The sequence below is a fragment of the Schistocerca piceifrons genome, chromosome 2 (assembly GCF_021461385.2).
Source record: "Schistocerca piceifrons isolate TAMUIC-IGC-003096 chromosome 2, iqSchPice1.1, whole genome shotgun sequence".
Taxonomy (NCBI): Eukaryota; Metazoa; Arthropoda; class Insecta; order Orthoptera; family Acrididae; genus Schistocerca; species Schistocerca piceifrons.
The window spans coordinates 343,760,976-343,777,008 of NC_060139.1; positions in this window are offsets into that span (position 1 = coordinate 343,760,976).

Below are 16,033 nucleotides of genomic sequence, written 5' to 3' on the forward strand. Positions count from 1 at the left end.
CATAATATTTTAATTTGCTTAAGAGAATGCTGTGATTCACAAAGTGAAAGGCTTTTGGCAGGTCACAGAAAATGGCAGTCACCGATGGTATCTGTTCTTTCGGGCATGTCTGAAAGAACAGATACCATCTTAGTGTGTATATAGTTAAGGCTCACCGGCCACTTGACCATCTTCTTCTTCGGTGCGAATGCACAAACAGTGCCCAAACTCTTACGGGAATCGGCAACGCGCCGCGAGTAATGAGTATAATGGACGGGGGCACTACGAATGTAGTGCAGGACAATACGTTGAGAATGTGGGTTTTGCGGGAGGCGTGCCAGAGATAAATCCCTGCAGTCGCGCTATGCTCTATGTCCTCGGTGGCTCAGATGGATAGAGCGTCTGCCATGTAAGCAGGAGATCCCGGGTTCGAGTCCCAGTTGCGGCGCATATTTTCATCTGTCCCCGTTGATGTATGTCAACGCCTGTAAGCAGCGAAGGGTGTTCACTTCGTTGTAATTTCATTCTAATGAGCTGCATGGTCACCGATGGTATCTGTTCTTTCGGACATGTTGGCTTGTTCCCGACGTCAACGCTGGGGCATTCTGCTGCTTGCAGTACACTACATCAATCACACAGCCTGCAATACACGAGAAAAACATGGCAAGTGGTCATAGGAATGTCATTCGCCTGCCCTTGAACTGCAAAAATTCGAGACGAATTTTATGAAGGAAGGTGGAGATGTTATGCCCCAGGATAGTATCCCTGGTGGACACTAAAAATACGCCCAAGTTCTACCTCAAGGCTCCCGGAAGCAGAACCGTCTGTGTCAATGACCAGTAGACTGCTTGCTAGGGGGAAATGCTGAAAGAGTTGCGTCAAATACAGAAGGCAACACATACACACGTACTACAGCAGTATCCGACACTTAAAAAGTTGATGGCATCATTGTCGGACAGTGGTTAGTTCAATGGCAGAACGACTAGTCTCTCCATTGTTTTGACTTCCATTGGAAAATGTTCTCAGGACGAAAGGTATTAATGAAACATGGGGACATTGTAACATGGACATGTCGTTTCCTGGGCGAGTTGCTAGCAGTGAATCTGGAAAACGTAATATGGATTGATGAAACATGGGTCAACCTGCATCATGCATGTACTGTCGTATGGACAGACGACACACACCATGGAACTATAAGTGTGCCATCTGGTAAGGGAGGGCGACTAATTATACAGGGTGTTCCACTCAAACATCCCTGATTTCAAAGATTCAGGAAAAAAACCACAGCAGATAAGACAATGAAAAATGCACTACATCGTAGAGCATCTCAAAGAATTTATTTATTTATCATCAACATACCTCTACATGTGAACCATTTGTAGCACAAAGAATATCGAGTCTATATTCAATTTTTTTCCAAGTTCTTTATAACATTTCCTCTGTTATTGTAGCAATCGCATTAGTGATACAATGTCGCAATGTAGGAATATTGTCCACTTTGGTCACATACATGTGGTCCTCACGAATCCCCACATGAAGAAATCAAGCGGCGTAATGTCGGGTGAACGTGGTGGCCAGGCAATGGGTCCTCCACGTCTGATACAATGATTGGGAAATTTTCTACCCGGGAACTTGCGAACAGCTGTTGACCAATGCGGCAGAGCTCCATCTTGTTGAAAAACGATGTTGGGTTGCAAGTCTCGTATCTCAGGCTACAAAACCTGCTCCAACATGTCCAGATACACTGACCCATTCACTGTTTGTTCCACAAAAACGAACGGTCCAACAATCCTGTCGTGCATTAGCCTGCACTAGACGTTTAGTTTAGGGGTATCACGAACATGCCGATTTTGGGAACCCCAAATCAGAACATTATACCTATTAACCATTCCTGATAGATGGAAGGTTGCCTCATCTGAGAATAAACATCTTTCCAGGAAGCTGGCATCAGTATCAATACACTGCAGCATATCTGCAGCAAATTGTTGTCAGCTTGGTTGTAGTTCGGCGGCAGATGATGCAGAATTTGCACTTTGTAAGCACACATACAAGACGCTGGTGAAGTACACGATGCAATGTTGATAGAGGTACATCAAGTTGCCTAGATGCTTGGCGAATTGACTTACGTGGGATTGTGAGAAACGTTTGTTTGATGTCCTCCACTGTCTCTTCTGAAACTTCGTAACTTGCATCGCCAGAATGTTTCAGAACACTACCTGTTGCCAGGAACTTCCTATACCATTTCTTAATTGTTTTCACATCAGGTGTATCACATTCACACACGCGAAAATAATTTCTTTGCACAATAATTGGCGATTTTGTTTCTGCAAACCACACTACCGCTTGCGCGCACTACTGTGGAGTCGCCATTTTCACTTCATGCGCCATGCTGCACTCTGGCGACGATATTTGGCACTTCTGATATTTAAATTTTGTAACCTCTACGTACAACTCTATATACATCTACCGGTCTTTCGCCATATATATGGGAGAAATATGCCTTCACCTTTTGAAGTGATTAAGCTGAAGCTTGGATCTGACGTCGAATCAGTAAAAAAGTCTGCTAAGAAATTGCGAGACATTTGGCAACAAGTAAAAATCAATATTCGAAAGCTTTAGAACGACAAGAAAAGATAGGCCAATGTGTAGGAAGGTTACTACAATACGGGATATTAGTGGCGAACCCATATACACCAAAAGGCAAAACAAAGAAATTCCTGCTCTGATGCCATGGACCACACCAAGTGGCGTCACCAGCCAATGTTAAAATATAGATACCAATAAAGACTTCGATTATTCACGTGGGACATATTAAGCTTTTTAAGGGAGCTGTCGATGCACTGCTACAGATACCAGAAGCATTTGCAGTACAGAAACAAAGAAGTAACAGACGACTGATGACCAGAGCACATCTAAAATGCCTTAGGTCCTTAGGCCACGTCGGTACATAAGATCTGAGATTATTGTTTGCCTATATTGCACCCCGTCTGTTCTTGTATGGTTCAAATGGCTCTGAGCACTATGGGGCTTAACATCTGACGTCATCAGTCCCCTAGAACTTAGAACTACTTAAACCTAACTAACCTAAGAACGTCACACGCATCCATGCCCTAGGCAGGATTCGAACCTGCGACCGTAGCGGTTGCGCGGTTCCAGACTGAAGCGCCTAGAACCGCTCGGCCACAACGGCCGGCTCTTGTATGCATTCAGTTTTATTTTGTTCTACTTATATTAGATTGATACAATGTTCCTTTTGTATATGAGAGTACAGTTTTGTCTGGGTTATCTCGCCTTTGGAAGGGAGGAAGGCAAAGGTTCATTTCTCTCAGGTCACATACCGAAATGGGTACAGGGACAGACCAAAAATGTATTAATAATTTCAGAGCAAAGAGATAGTTACGCTTTAATGTCGTTGGAAGAGCTACAGAGATGCCAGTGTTACGATCTGCTTAAGTAGGATGATATAGACTGGCCTACGGGCATGCGAGGTACAGTGATTTCTTTGAAAAATCAAAGCAAATGAATGTCAAAGGGTCGAGTTAACGCCGCATACACATTTCCAGAGAGTAGCAACCCACTGGGTTTATTCAGTTTTTCACCTAAAGTAGTCACAGTAAACTGTTGCGATCACGGGAAACCAACAGGTATGATTAGAGTGGAATTACGCGACAGCATCTACCAGTTACGATCTCAGTTACGACCACAGTTAAGTGGGAACAACCAATGTTGTACTGGCTGGTGAAGCCATTAGAGGTGCTGCCTACCCAAGACTTAATCTTCTTAAACAGTACCCTGAATCCAGAAAATCTACGCTCATTAGACGAATTAGTAGCAATGCAAAAATGTAGAATTACAGCCGAACAAGTTTTCCAGCGCATATAGGAATAATGTGATATACAATATCATAGTATCTTGATTATAGGTGTATATTTTAAACGAAAATCAGTGCACCGCTCAGACTTATCTGTGCATCAGATAACCATTGATTGGTGTGTCAATAAAGCTCAGACATAATAAGGAAATTACGTGTAAATTAATAGATGAGCCTATAAATATATGAATAATTGTGTCAGAGTATAAGAAATGACTTCTGCAAAGACCTGCTTTATCGCTTCGATATGTCATTGAAAAACATGTAAATTATCTGTATGGAAAAACATGTAAATTAGCTGTATGGTAATGGAAGAATAACTTAAGTTGTATACTGTGTAACTACTGGTACAAAATATGGAAGATGAGTTTATCACACGTACTTCAAACTGGGAAATTTGAGACGAATTTTATGAAGGAAGGGAGAGATGTTATGCCCCAGAATAGTATCCCTGGCCGACACCATAAATACTTCCAAGCTCTACCTTGGCAATTCCTGGAACCTGAACTGCCTTGGTCAATTACCAGTAGACTACCAGGAAGGAGGAAATGCTGAGCGAGTTGCGTCAAACACGGAAGCTATCTAAGCACAGGGGAACGGCTGGGCATTCAGGTCTGCAGGCGAAGCATAATGACATCATTGTAGCTGAGACATACATTAATACACTACTGGCCATTAAAATTGCTACACCACGAACATGACGTGCTACAGACGCGAATTTAACCTACAGGAGGAAGATGCTGTGATATGCAAATGATTAGCTCTTCAGAGCATTCACACAAGGCTGGCGCCTGTGGCGACACCTACAACGTGCGGACATGAGGAAAGTTTCCAACCGATTTCTCACACACACACAAACAGCAGTTGACCGGCCTTGGCTGGTGAAACATTGTTGTCATACCTCGTGTAAGGAGGAGAAATGCGTACCATCACGTTTCCGACTTTGATAAAGGTCGGATTGTAGCCTATCGCGATTGCGGTTCATTGTATCGCGACATTGCTGCTCGCTTTGGTCGAGATCCAATGACTGTTAGCAGAATATGGAATTGGTGGGTTCAGGAGGGTAATACGGAACGCCGTGCTGCATCCCAACAGCCTCGTATCACTAGCAGTCGAGATGACAAGCACCTTATCCGCGTGGCTGTAACGGATCGTGCAGCCACGTCTCGATCCCTGAGTCAACAGATGGGGACGTTTGCAAGACAACAACCATCTGCACGAACAGTTCGACGACGTTTGCAGCAGCATGGACTATCAGCTCGGAGACCATGGCTGCGGTTACCCTTGACTCTGCATCACAGACAGGAGCGCCTGCGATGATGTACTCAAGGACGAACCTGGGTGCACGAATGGCAAAACGTCATTTTTTCGGATGAATCCAGGTTCTGTTTACAGCATCATGATGGTCGCATCCATGTTTGGCGACATCGCGATGAACGCACATTGGAAGCGTGTATTCGTCATCGCCATACTGGCATATCACCCGGCGTGATGGCATGGGGTGCCATTGGTTACACGTCTCGGTCACCTCTTGTTCGCACTGACGGCACTTTGAACAGTAGACGTTACATTTCAGATGTGTTATGACCCGTGGCTCTACCCTTCATTCGATCCCTGCGAAACCCTACATTTCTGCAGGAAAATGTTCGACCGCATGTTGCAGGTCCTGTACGGGCCTTTCTGGGTACAGAAAATGTTCGAACTGCCGCCCTGGCCAGCACATTCTCCAGATCTCTCAACTGAAAACGTCTGGTCAATGGTGGCCAAGCAACTGGCTTGTTACAATACGCCAGTCACTACTCTTGATGAACTGTGATACCGTGTTGAAGCTGCATGGGCAGCTTTACCTGTACACGCGATCTGTTTGACTCAATGCCCAGGCGTATCAAGGCCGTTACGACGACCAGAGGTGGTTGTTCTGGGTACTGATTTCTCAGGATCTATGCACCCAAACTGCGTGAAAATGTAATCACATGTCAGTTCTAGTATAATATATTTGTCCAATGAATACCCGTTTATCATCTGCATTTCTTCCTCGTGTAGCAATTTTAATGGCCAGTAGTGCAGTTTTAATGGCCAGTAGTGTACTAGTGACAAAGCAGACAAGTGACAGGAAAGGCTACGGAAAACGCAAAAGAGAGCTGATAGCGAGGAAAACCCAGAACAACGATGCCATACCCTTCCCCACCACTGTAGAGTGCACGGGAAGTGCTGACATCACCCCTGTTAACAAAATCTGACTACTGAGTGCTGACTGCCAACTGCCCGGTGTCTAGTCTCAGCCTTTGCGTCAGTTGTAGCTATCCAGCGAGAGAGGGGGCTATGGAGGTCGGCCCTCAGAACGTCGAGCTGCCTTCGATCGTGTAGGAAACTCGAAGTCCTGCAGGACGGAAGCTGCTACTGCCAACTGCACTGCCAACTTCCCAGGCAACACTGACGGGCTGGAGGCTGCCATCACCCTGCAGGTCTGCTGGAGGCTTGACCTGCGTGACTTGGACACTGTCCGTGGTCAGCCTTCGGGACGGGGAGGCACTGTTGCTGCTCATCCAGTTCCTGTCGCAGACACCAATGCTGCCGGCTCTTGTCTCCTAAAACATATCTTCAGTGGGTGAACTTTGGAGATCGATACTCAGAACTGCAGACCGCGGGTCGACAGCTGCCCATAATGAAACAGCCACCACCCAACACTTCACTGGTCCGGCGGTACTGCGAGTTGAGCGCGCGTCGACGTTCCACTGCTGATGAGGCGCTGCTCTGCCAGCCACGCTGAGGCGCGATGCTTCGGAAGACAATCCTGTATTACAGCGTCATAAATCTGTTATTGTCAATGATGTTTTCTTGGCACTTTCGAGGACAACTAGGCCCTCACCATCGCGACTGGCTCTCTCCTAACAATTGTAAGAGTCGGGGCTAGACACTTATACTTCTTAGTGAAGGTGTTCAGCCAGGTATCGAAGCCTGGACCCCACATCTGACATCGGTTTTATGTGTCGTAAGCTGAAATGGATTATGACATACTTTCTTAAAAGCTCAGGCTTAGGACGGAGGTGAGATAGGATTTAAGATCATCAATTTCTTGGTACACGAGTGGCTGTGCACAGGAGTGAAATGGTGATGGGATCAAGCCGAGACTTTTCAGACCTCTATGATTAGTACAGAAAGACTTGAATATTAACTTAAGGATGCAGATGTGGTGATGACAATCGAATGGGTCTCTGGGTAGGCTTACAGGTCTGTTGTTTATTGTTGCTTCACATATTTGCAACGAACATACACAAAAGTTCAGACACTGGTTTACAGATACACCAAGTGTAAAACAAAGATGCAATTTACTATATTCTCCAATAAATTACAAGAAAAAAGGCCACCCTGGCCTATAATTCTAGTAATATTCGGATATACATAGCAACATTTGGACTACAGACTACCAACCGTTGTAGTTCTAGAGACTATTGCTCTAATCGAGCCCTTAGTTTGAAATAATCACAATGAGAGTCACATGAACACATAGGTACATGTAGACAAACGTATGATGAGAATCAATAACCTAGCTCAGAGGTACCTACAGTCAATATTTGCAAGTCCCTCTTAGAGTACAAGCTTAATTATAGACAATGCTCACTCTTATGAGATCCAATGTAGGCAGTCGGTCATACAAGGCTGGAACTCTTCTAATTGCTGGACTCTTCTTGGTGTTTGAGGGCTTCTGTATAAGCCGTCTGGGGTCTTTGCTTGCAGATGGGACGTGACTGTGACGTTTTTTACGTTCAATTCGCAATCAGTGAATATGAAATCAGCGGTTTCTCAATACATATTACCTCATAATCGACTGACGAAAGCTAGTTGCACTGTACGTCTCTAACCAAGTTATAAGAGTTACTGCTAATATTCATACTTAGATAATTTTTGCTTTTTTCTGGCAACCTTTCACGATTCGCTCATTACAAGACACGCCCGTCAGTTCCACAATCTTATACTTCGACACTGCACCATCACTGAAACACAGCAGAACATCTTCAAACTATTTATTCCTACCAGAGTAGTTTTTGGTATCTGTTCTAATACACAATTGTTAAACTCTCTTTTGAGTTTTGAGTCCTGCCATGTGAACAATTATCTTCTTATCTTGTGTCACTAAAATCTCTATATAGAAGTTTTAGAACTTTCATTACAGCAAATTGTAAATAACGCTTATAATTCTAGGTTATACCTTTAATAACAGCTCTCTGGTACTCACACCGTGGCTCACTGCTGTTGTCATCTGTGGTTGTTTTGTGAAAGAAAATAGCCCATACTGCCTTACTAAGTAATATAATCTGACAAAATTTTGAAAGATTTCAACTACTGTTAAAATACATGTAAAATTTCCCGATTTTCTTGGTAAGGGCCCACATAGATCTACCACAACTACTTTTATTAATTCACTGTAAACACAGATGTTAGTGATAAAACAATAATTAAAGTCTCTGTGTAAAGAAAAGTGAAGCAGCCTTGATGTTTTCATAGCTTAGCCAACACAAGGAACTAAAAAGTTTAAAAAAGAAACAAGTGAGAGGAAAATTCTGTTTTTAACAGAACTGTCGGCATGAAATGGGAGCATGGTCATGTGTGCAGCCACTTTTAAATTCCTTTAATTTTGGAGCTTCCTTCGGCCAAACTACTTCAACGTAAACTCTTTCTTGTTCAGAAAACTACAGATAATTTTTTAAGACTAAAAATTAAAAATTGATTTTTTGACACATATTCATGTACTAGACCCATTAAGTTCTTATAAGTGTACACTCATTTGTTTCTCTTTGTTTTTTAATTCCACATCTTGCATTTGCATGCTATTTTGAGTCCCAGTCACACTCCTCTGCAAGTGTGCCAGAGCGTTCATAATTTCTTTCAACGCAAGCACATCAATAATGTTTATCGAAACAACGTTAATATTCTCATGTGTCGACTCCAAATTGCTTGCAACATCATTTGTAGGTGTTCGTTCTGCCTTAATAAAAGTCTGCAGCACACAAAAATAAATACTCCACAAAGGTCACACTTCCATATTTGCTTAACTATCCAACTTCCACTGCTGCTATGTGTAACCCCAGAAGTTGCTGCCACACCTAATCGATCACAGCCCACATGATTCTCACTCTATGGTCTGCCACCACTATTCTACTGGCACGCTGAACTGCCTTCAAAGCCTTTTTCACTGCTTTTGGCCACAACATATGCTGTATTCGGGTAGACTGCTATGGTCCAAACATCTCTGACTGAGCTCCCAGTTATAGCCCCAAGTGTCACTACTGGCTTCAAAACATTCATGTCAAAGTTACTGTTTACTTTTAGCTCTATAGTGATGATGTAAGATTCAGTTCTTGGCCACCTTACAGTGCCAGATTTTTACGGCAAGTCATGAGTCATTAAGGTGCATGCAGCTGGTTGGGCAATAAAAGTCACTGTTAAAAGATATAATTCACTTTATTTCGATCATGACTGCCTGCTAGTACTGCTCCAATGGGAGGATGCCAAGCAACCTGTGTCACATGCCCTTATGTACATGTACGTTATGAGAGGGACTGTGGTTCTGCTCTTTTCAAAGGTGTCCTCATGAGCACCAATTGATGTTTCTGTTTTCACAGTATCATCATGATTGAGGTAGTCATTCTTGCACGTGAATTAAAGCAGCAGCTCATTATCACTTCAGTTGGTTTATTTACTGCAATTTCGGAAACTATTGCTGCCTTTTCTTACTTTGAAAGTGAAAACATGCCAACTTCATATGTATTACGAAAAGTCTATAAGCTCCTCTGGTGCTAAATAAGTGTGCTGGTTTGTAAAGTATGTTATAATTTATGCGAAAAATTGCAGTTCACTGTGACCACAACTTCTCCCTTTGCACTTGAAAGTAACTGAAACAATGGGATAAAACTGCGACAAAAATATTTCTATACTGGTAGCAGAATACATTTCATCTGAGTATGTACTTTAATTGAAGATGATCATATTAGGAAACGAATCTGACCAAAAAAACTACCTTGCTTAGATAGCTAAGAGTAAGTTACTTGTTAAGTCTTTCTCAAATGTGTCAGCCATGTCCATGCTTTTTATTCTGAGCAATAGACTGTTTTACCAGGTGATCAATGTGTTTTGAATATTTACTCATATGCTTAATTTGTTAATTTTTGACAGTGACAACTCACTCCTGAGAGAGAGTGCTCTTGTATATACATAACAGCGAATATTATAAACTTACTTCTGTTAGTTAAGTTAATAAGAAAGTCCTAGGCTTTTTTAGAAGTGTGAAGGTGAATTAAAAGTATTTGGAAATAGTAGGACATAACGAGCTGCTTTAATCTTTGTAACCCCATGCCTCTATCCTCTACACTATGATTTTTTAAATCTGTTATTGACCTGAAATACAAGAATTACAATGTTTTACCAGTGTTAATATGTAGCTTAATCATAATCAGTATATCCCTCAAATCATTTGTATTAAACAGGAAATGAATAATAACAAAACAAAAATAACAATAGTAATAATAATATGATGATGATGGTGCTAAAGAGGTCGACTATGGCAATGAATATTTTGCATCAACAGGAACATACTTTCTTTTTAAACAACATAAATTGCCCTTAGTTCTTGCAGAACTTTTCTTTCTGCTATGTTTTATATTTTTTAAACTGCTTTAGAATAATTTGGATAAATTAAACTGTAGAATATGTGCACAATTTAAGTTATTTGCTACAATAAGAATTTCATATGTGTTACAAGACAATGAAAAGTCTCTGTTTATGTTAATGATAGGAATAATTTTTTCAAATTTTTAGTAGATGGCGAACTTGTGCAACTAGTAATTGTGTCATTTATCTTACATCTTTCTAAAGTTTTAATTGCTGATATGTCCTTTCCTGACATTTAACTGTAGCAAATTGTACCAAGAACAGCTTGTTTTGATAAATATTCAATGTGGCATTGCCTTGAAATGTCATATTGTCATAACATGCAAGCCATACAGTAATATGAAAACAACCAAACACATAAATCATTTAACCTCATATATGAAGCTTTTCGTCATTTTATTACTACAAATTATACCATTACCAATGCGTTTTCGAAAGGCACCAAAATGTGCTGGTGTTTTAAGAAGCATCTATGCATATGACATAAATTATAATATCAAATTCACAAAATACAAGCTTTAACTGTCAATAACTAAATTCGATATGGCGTTTCCCAAGTTCTTCATCCATTGCATATCTTTGAAAGGAGCAAAGCATATATACGTGAGCTCAGTGCTGTATTGGAGAGTGTACAACACGAAGTAAAGCTGTGATGTGTGACGCCATAGTCACCATGTTGAACTGAGGCAAACTGTCAGATTGTGCTGCTACTCAGAATAAATCCCATTACGATTTATAGATACTGTGTGACACGGTCTGGTTTTCGTTTATAGTTCACTGTTAATACTGTTGTGTATATGCTAACCCTTTCTGCAAGATGATTTCGTGTTTAGTCTGCTCCGTTTCCATTCGCAATTTCCTTACTACTACTAAAGAGGGTCACAAATTATACTCCTTAAAAATGTTGCATATGTTCAAGAGGTATTTTGCTTTCACTTTCCGCATTTTATTTCTTGAATAAGGAGACTATATGGCTACAGACACGAAATGAGCAAAACATTGACATGATACATTTTTATTGTGGTTATCTTGCTAGATAGGTGGTGACTTTTCAGGTAATAAATCATGTTGTGGAAAATGCTTCTCTCTCTACACATACGCGGAAAAAAGTTCTGTACTCATTAGAGGCAACAAAATTGCTGAACCACATCTTCGTTTCTCATTCCAGATAAACTAACTACAAACAGAGGAAAAAAGCTTTGACATAAATGTGAAGCATTTAACAGGTTGTTATGTGAACTATGTGCAGATAGGAATCATACTGAAATTAGTAACATGTAAACATTAAATTTTATTTTGTATTTGTTATCAGGATCCTATGAACTCTTTAGAAATTCTAGGGGATAAACAACACGAACTCATTGTCTGTGCCGCTAAACAGACTTTCATTTCCTTATTATAGAATTTCACATGTGAACCAGAAAGTAAGTTCGCACATTTTAGAGGCTCACACTCTTGCAGATAATGCGAGTTCAAAATAAAATCCCACTTCACATCCTCAGCTTCACAATTAATTATTTTCTTCTGAACTAAAGTATTATGAACTAGTTTGAGCATATGCCATGGACCAAAGTTTACAGGCACATTACCCTCATTGGCAGGACGTTTGCACTAAGAAGCACAGTTACCAGAATTCTGTGAGCGCCCAAGATACTTTCGTGTCTGGGTGTTGACAGCAGCACTATCACTTGCCACTAAACTCGCGAAGATACCCACAGAAAACAAAAAACGGAGTGATTTAAATTGGAACGACAATATAAACCGAATCGTAGGAAAGGCAGATGCCAAACTGAGATTTAGTGAGAATCCTCAGGAAATGTACTCTGTCCACAAAATCCTTTTCGACCGATACTTGAATATTGTTCGTTAGTATGGAAACTGTACCAGAAAGGATTAACAGATGAATTCGGGAATATCTGAAGAAGAACAGCGCGTTTCGTTTCAGATTCGGTTATTTTGCTTGAAAATGTCATGGAGATCCTTATCCAACTCCAGAGCAACTGTTACAAGAGAGGAAACGGCCATACGGAAGCTATTGACAATCGTTCATCCTATGTGAATGGAATGAGAAAGAAGGGAAGTGACAAGGGCACTCAAAGTGCCCTCCACCACACACCATTAGGTGGAGTGCAGGGTATAGATATATGCTCATATAATAAAGGCTTTCACGACCGGATGTTTTAGCTGCCGAGAATTCATCCTGGCTGTATGGCCGTGGTCCGTGGAACATCTTGTTACACCACTTGCAGACAGATACAAGATACACAGAATCTTGTATACACCACTTGCAGACAGATACAAGATTCCGTGTACATGTGGTAGGGTCTACATTGGAATTACAAAGAAAAGTGTGAATACACGGTTGAAGGAACATAAAAGTCTTTGCCAACTAGGTAAAACAGATAAGTCAGCCATGGCAGAACATGCTCTTCAGTCAGGTGATCACGTAGCGAAATTTTCGGAAACTGAAGTTTTATGTACTGTGACGAACTATTATTCACAGCTATATAGAGAAGTCATCGAAATATATAAACATGGGGATAATTTTAACAGAAAAGAAGAAACTATGAAACTCTGCGATATACGGACAGTGGCGCTACACAATCGATAAGAAGTTTTTATCTTTGGTGTACTATGATCGATAGTTATATTTTATCCTTGACAAGGTTTGTCTCTGATGTCACGTGAAATCCAGACCACGCCCACTTTCCACAGTATTTAGGCCGTTCTTTGACGTCCGACTCGTCAGTCGGCAAGACTAAGCACAACCAGGAACACCTCTGAAGATGTACAACGTAGCTTTGGACAAAAAGTCAGAAGAGTTCCATAGACCGCGGCCATACAGCTTCGAAGAATTCTCAGCTGATTGATATACACTGATACGCAAAACGAAAGGAGGAAAATGACTTCCACATGAGAAGAAATGACGCTTTTGTTTAAAGATGTAGTTACACCGAAGTCACCGCGATTGTTTGTAGTCCCATGGATATTACTAGAGGTGGGACACGGTTCTTAAAAGGGTGTGTGATCATCATGGGCAGCAGTGCACGCTCTGCAGTGTGCTCCTATACTGGCCACAACGTTGGTAAGGAGTTCTTGTGGTAGGACGTTCCACGGCTGTTGAAACTGCTGGATGGTCGTTGGTGTATGTGGACGTGCGGCAATACGTCACCTCAATGCATCCCACACGTGCTCGATGGGATTTAAGTGAAGGGGACAGGCAAGCCAGTCCATTCGCCGAACATCCTTTCGTTCCAAGAGGTCCTCCATGTGCGCTGTTTGATACAGTCGTGCATTGTCATCCATAAAAATAAAGTCGGAACCGAATGCTTCTCTGAAAAACGCACAGGGGGAAATAGTACAGTGTCATTCAAAGTTATAGAGCTCAGTACGTCCGTGGAACATTCTGCCTCCAAACACCATAACAACTGGTCCACCGAAACATCTACATCTACATGGATACTCTGCAAATCACAGTCAAGTGCCTGGCAGAGGGTTCATCGAACCACCTTCACAATTCTCTATTATTTCAATCCCGTATAGCGCGCGGAAAGATTGAGCACCTGTATCTTTCCGCACGAGCTCCGATTTCCCTTATTTTATCGTGGCGATCGTTCCTCCCTATGTAGGTCGCTGTCAAAATATTTTCACATTCGGAGGAGAAAGTAGGTGATTGGAATTTCGTGAGAAGAACGCTTTTCTTTTAATGATTTTCAGCCCAAATCCTGTATCATTTCTGTGACACTATCCCTCATATTTCGCGATAATACCAAAGTGCTGCCTTTCTTTGAACTTTTTCGGTGTACTCCGTCATTCCTATCTGGTAGGGATCCCACACCGTGCAGCAGTATTCTAAAAGAGGACGGACAAGTATAGTGTAGGCAGTTTCCTTAGTAGGTCTGTTACATTTTCTAAGTGTCCTCCAATAAAAGGCAGTCTTTGGTTAGTCTTCCCCACAGCATTTTCTATGTGTTCTTTCCAGTTTAAGTTGTTCATAATTGTAATACCTAGATATTTAGTTGAATTTACGGCTTTTAGATTAGACTGATTTATTAGTGTAACCGAAGTTTAACGAGTTCCTTTTAGCACTCATGTGGATGACCTCACACTTTTCGTTATTTAGGGTCAACTGCCACTTTTCGCAATATTCGTATATCTTTTCTAAATCGTTTTGTAGTTTATTTTGATCTTCTGATGACTTTATTAGTCGATAAACGACAACGTCATCTGCAAATAACCGAAGACGGCTGCCCAGATTGTCTCCCAAATCGTTTATATAGATAAGGAGCAACAAAGGGCCTATAACACTATCTTGGAGAACACCAGAAATCACTTCTGTTTTACTCGATGACTTTCCGTCAATTACCCCTCTGACAGGAAATCACAAATCCAGTCACATAACTGAGACAATATTCCATAAGCACGCAATTTCACTACGAGCCGCTTGCGTGGTACAGTGTCAAAACGACCACGTTCAACAATGCAGGACGACTTGTATGGCGAGACGTGGTAACACGTAATACAGCCAAGGACATTGTCGATTATGTATGGTCCAAGTTTCTACCTATAAGTCTACCACAACATTATTGCGCCTGGGTGTAAGGGCACCTCTGTCGGTTTATCGTGAGTCATCACGTAATCGGTATTGATATTGTTTTGTCGGCTACTGTGCGAGTCAACACCAATATAAACAAGCAGAGCTATGATGGCCATTTGCAGATTAATAGAACGATTTATTTCTAAAAAGGAAAGAAACATAACTTCTCGTTATGAGATGGCTTGATGTGCTCCTTCCATGCAATTACTTTCACACAATTACTATTCGCAGAATGCAGGCTTCCTATTCTCGGTACACATGCTCTCGAAGTCTGCGAGCGAACTCCCCGATCAGCGATGGGAGTTAAGTCAGTGTTGACAGGGAGCGCTGAACTCTGTATTCCTTGAAGGAGTGGCGCTGCCCGCTCGTTCCATTGACGCGCGGGTCAGCGCCTTCTTAATGCCGTTTGGCGGCGCTGCGCTGGTCCGTGTGCAGTGGATGCTTTAGGACTGCACAGATATTATGTGCACAACTGGACAGAAAGCACGGACAGTGCGATGCGTTTTCCTTAGTCGCCACTCTACTTGTTTAATATAACATCGCCCCGTGTTTCCAGTAACGGTCAAATGCAATAACATCGTGGTCCAGTATCGTCCCTCCACATCTCCGGGACGGACTTTGTGTAGACTATCTGTCTGAGTCTAGTGTTGTTCGATGTGATGTTTGATTGATCTGGAAAAAAAATTAAACGTATTTTTTCTTCATAAATCTATACTCCATGTATGGCAGTGACACATCATGCAAAAATTATTTTCGTCCTTATGTTTTGGTCATCAGTGTAGATGTGGATGTTACAACACTGCCAGATAAAAATTGTTTACCGATCTCGACTATGGAAGCGGTTTGTATGAAAATTCACTGATTTTTCAACAATATTTTACTTGGTACGGGAAGGAGCAGCAAAAGTGATAACGATT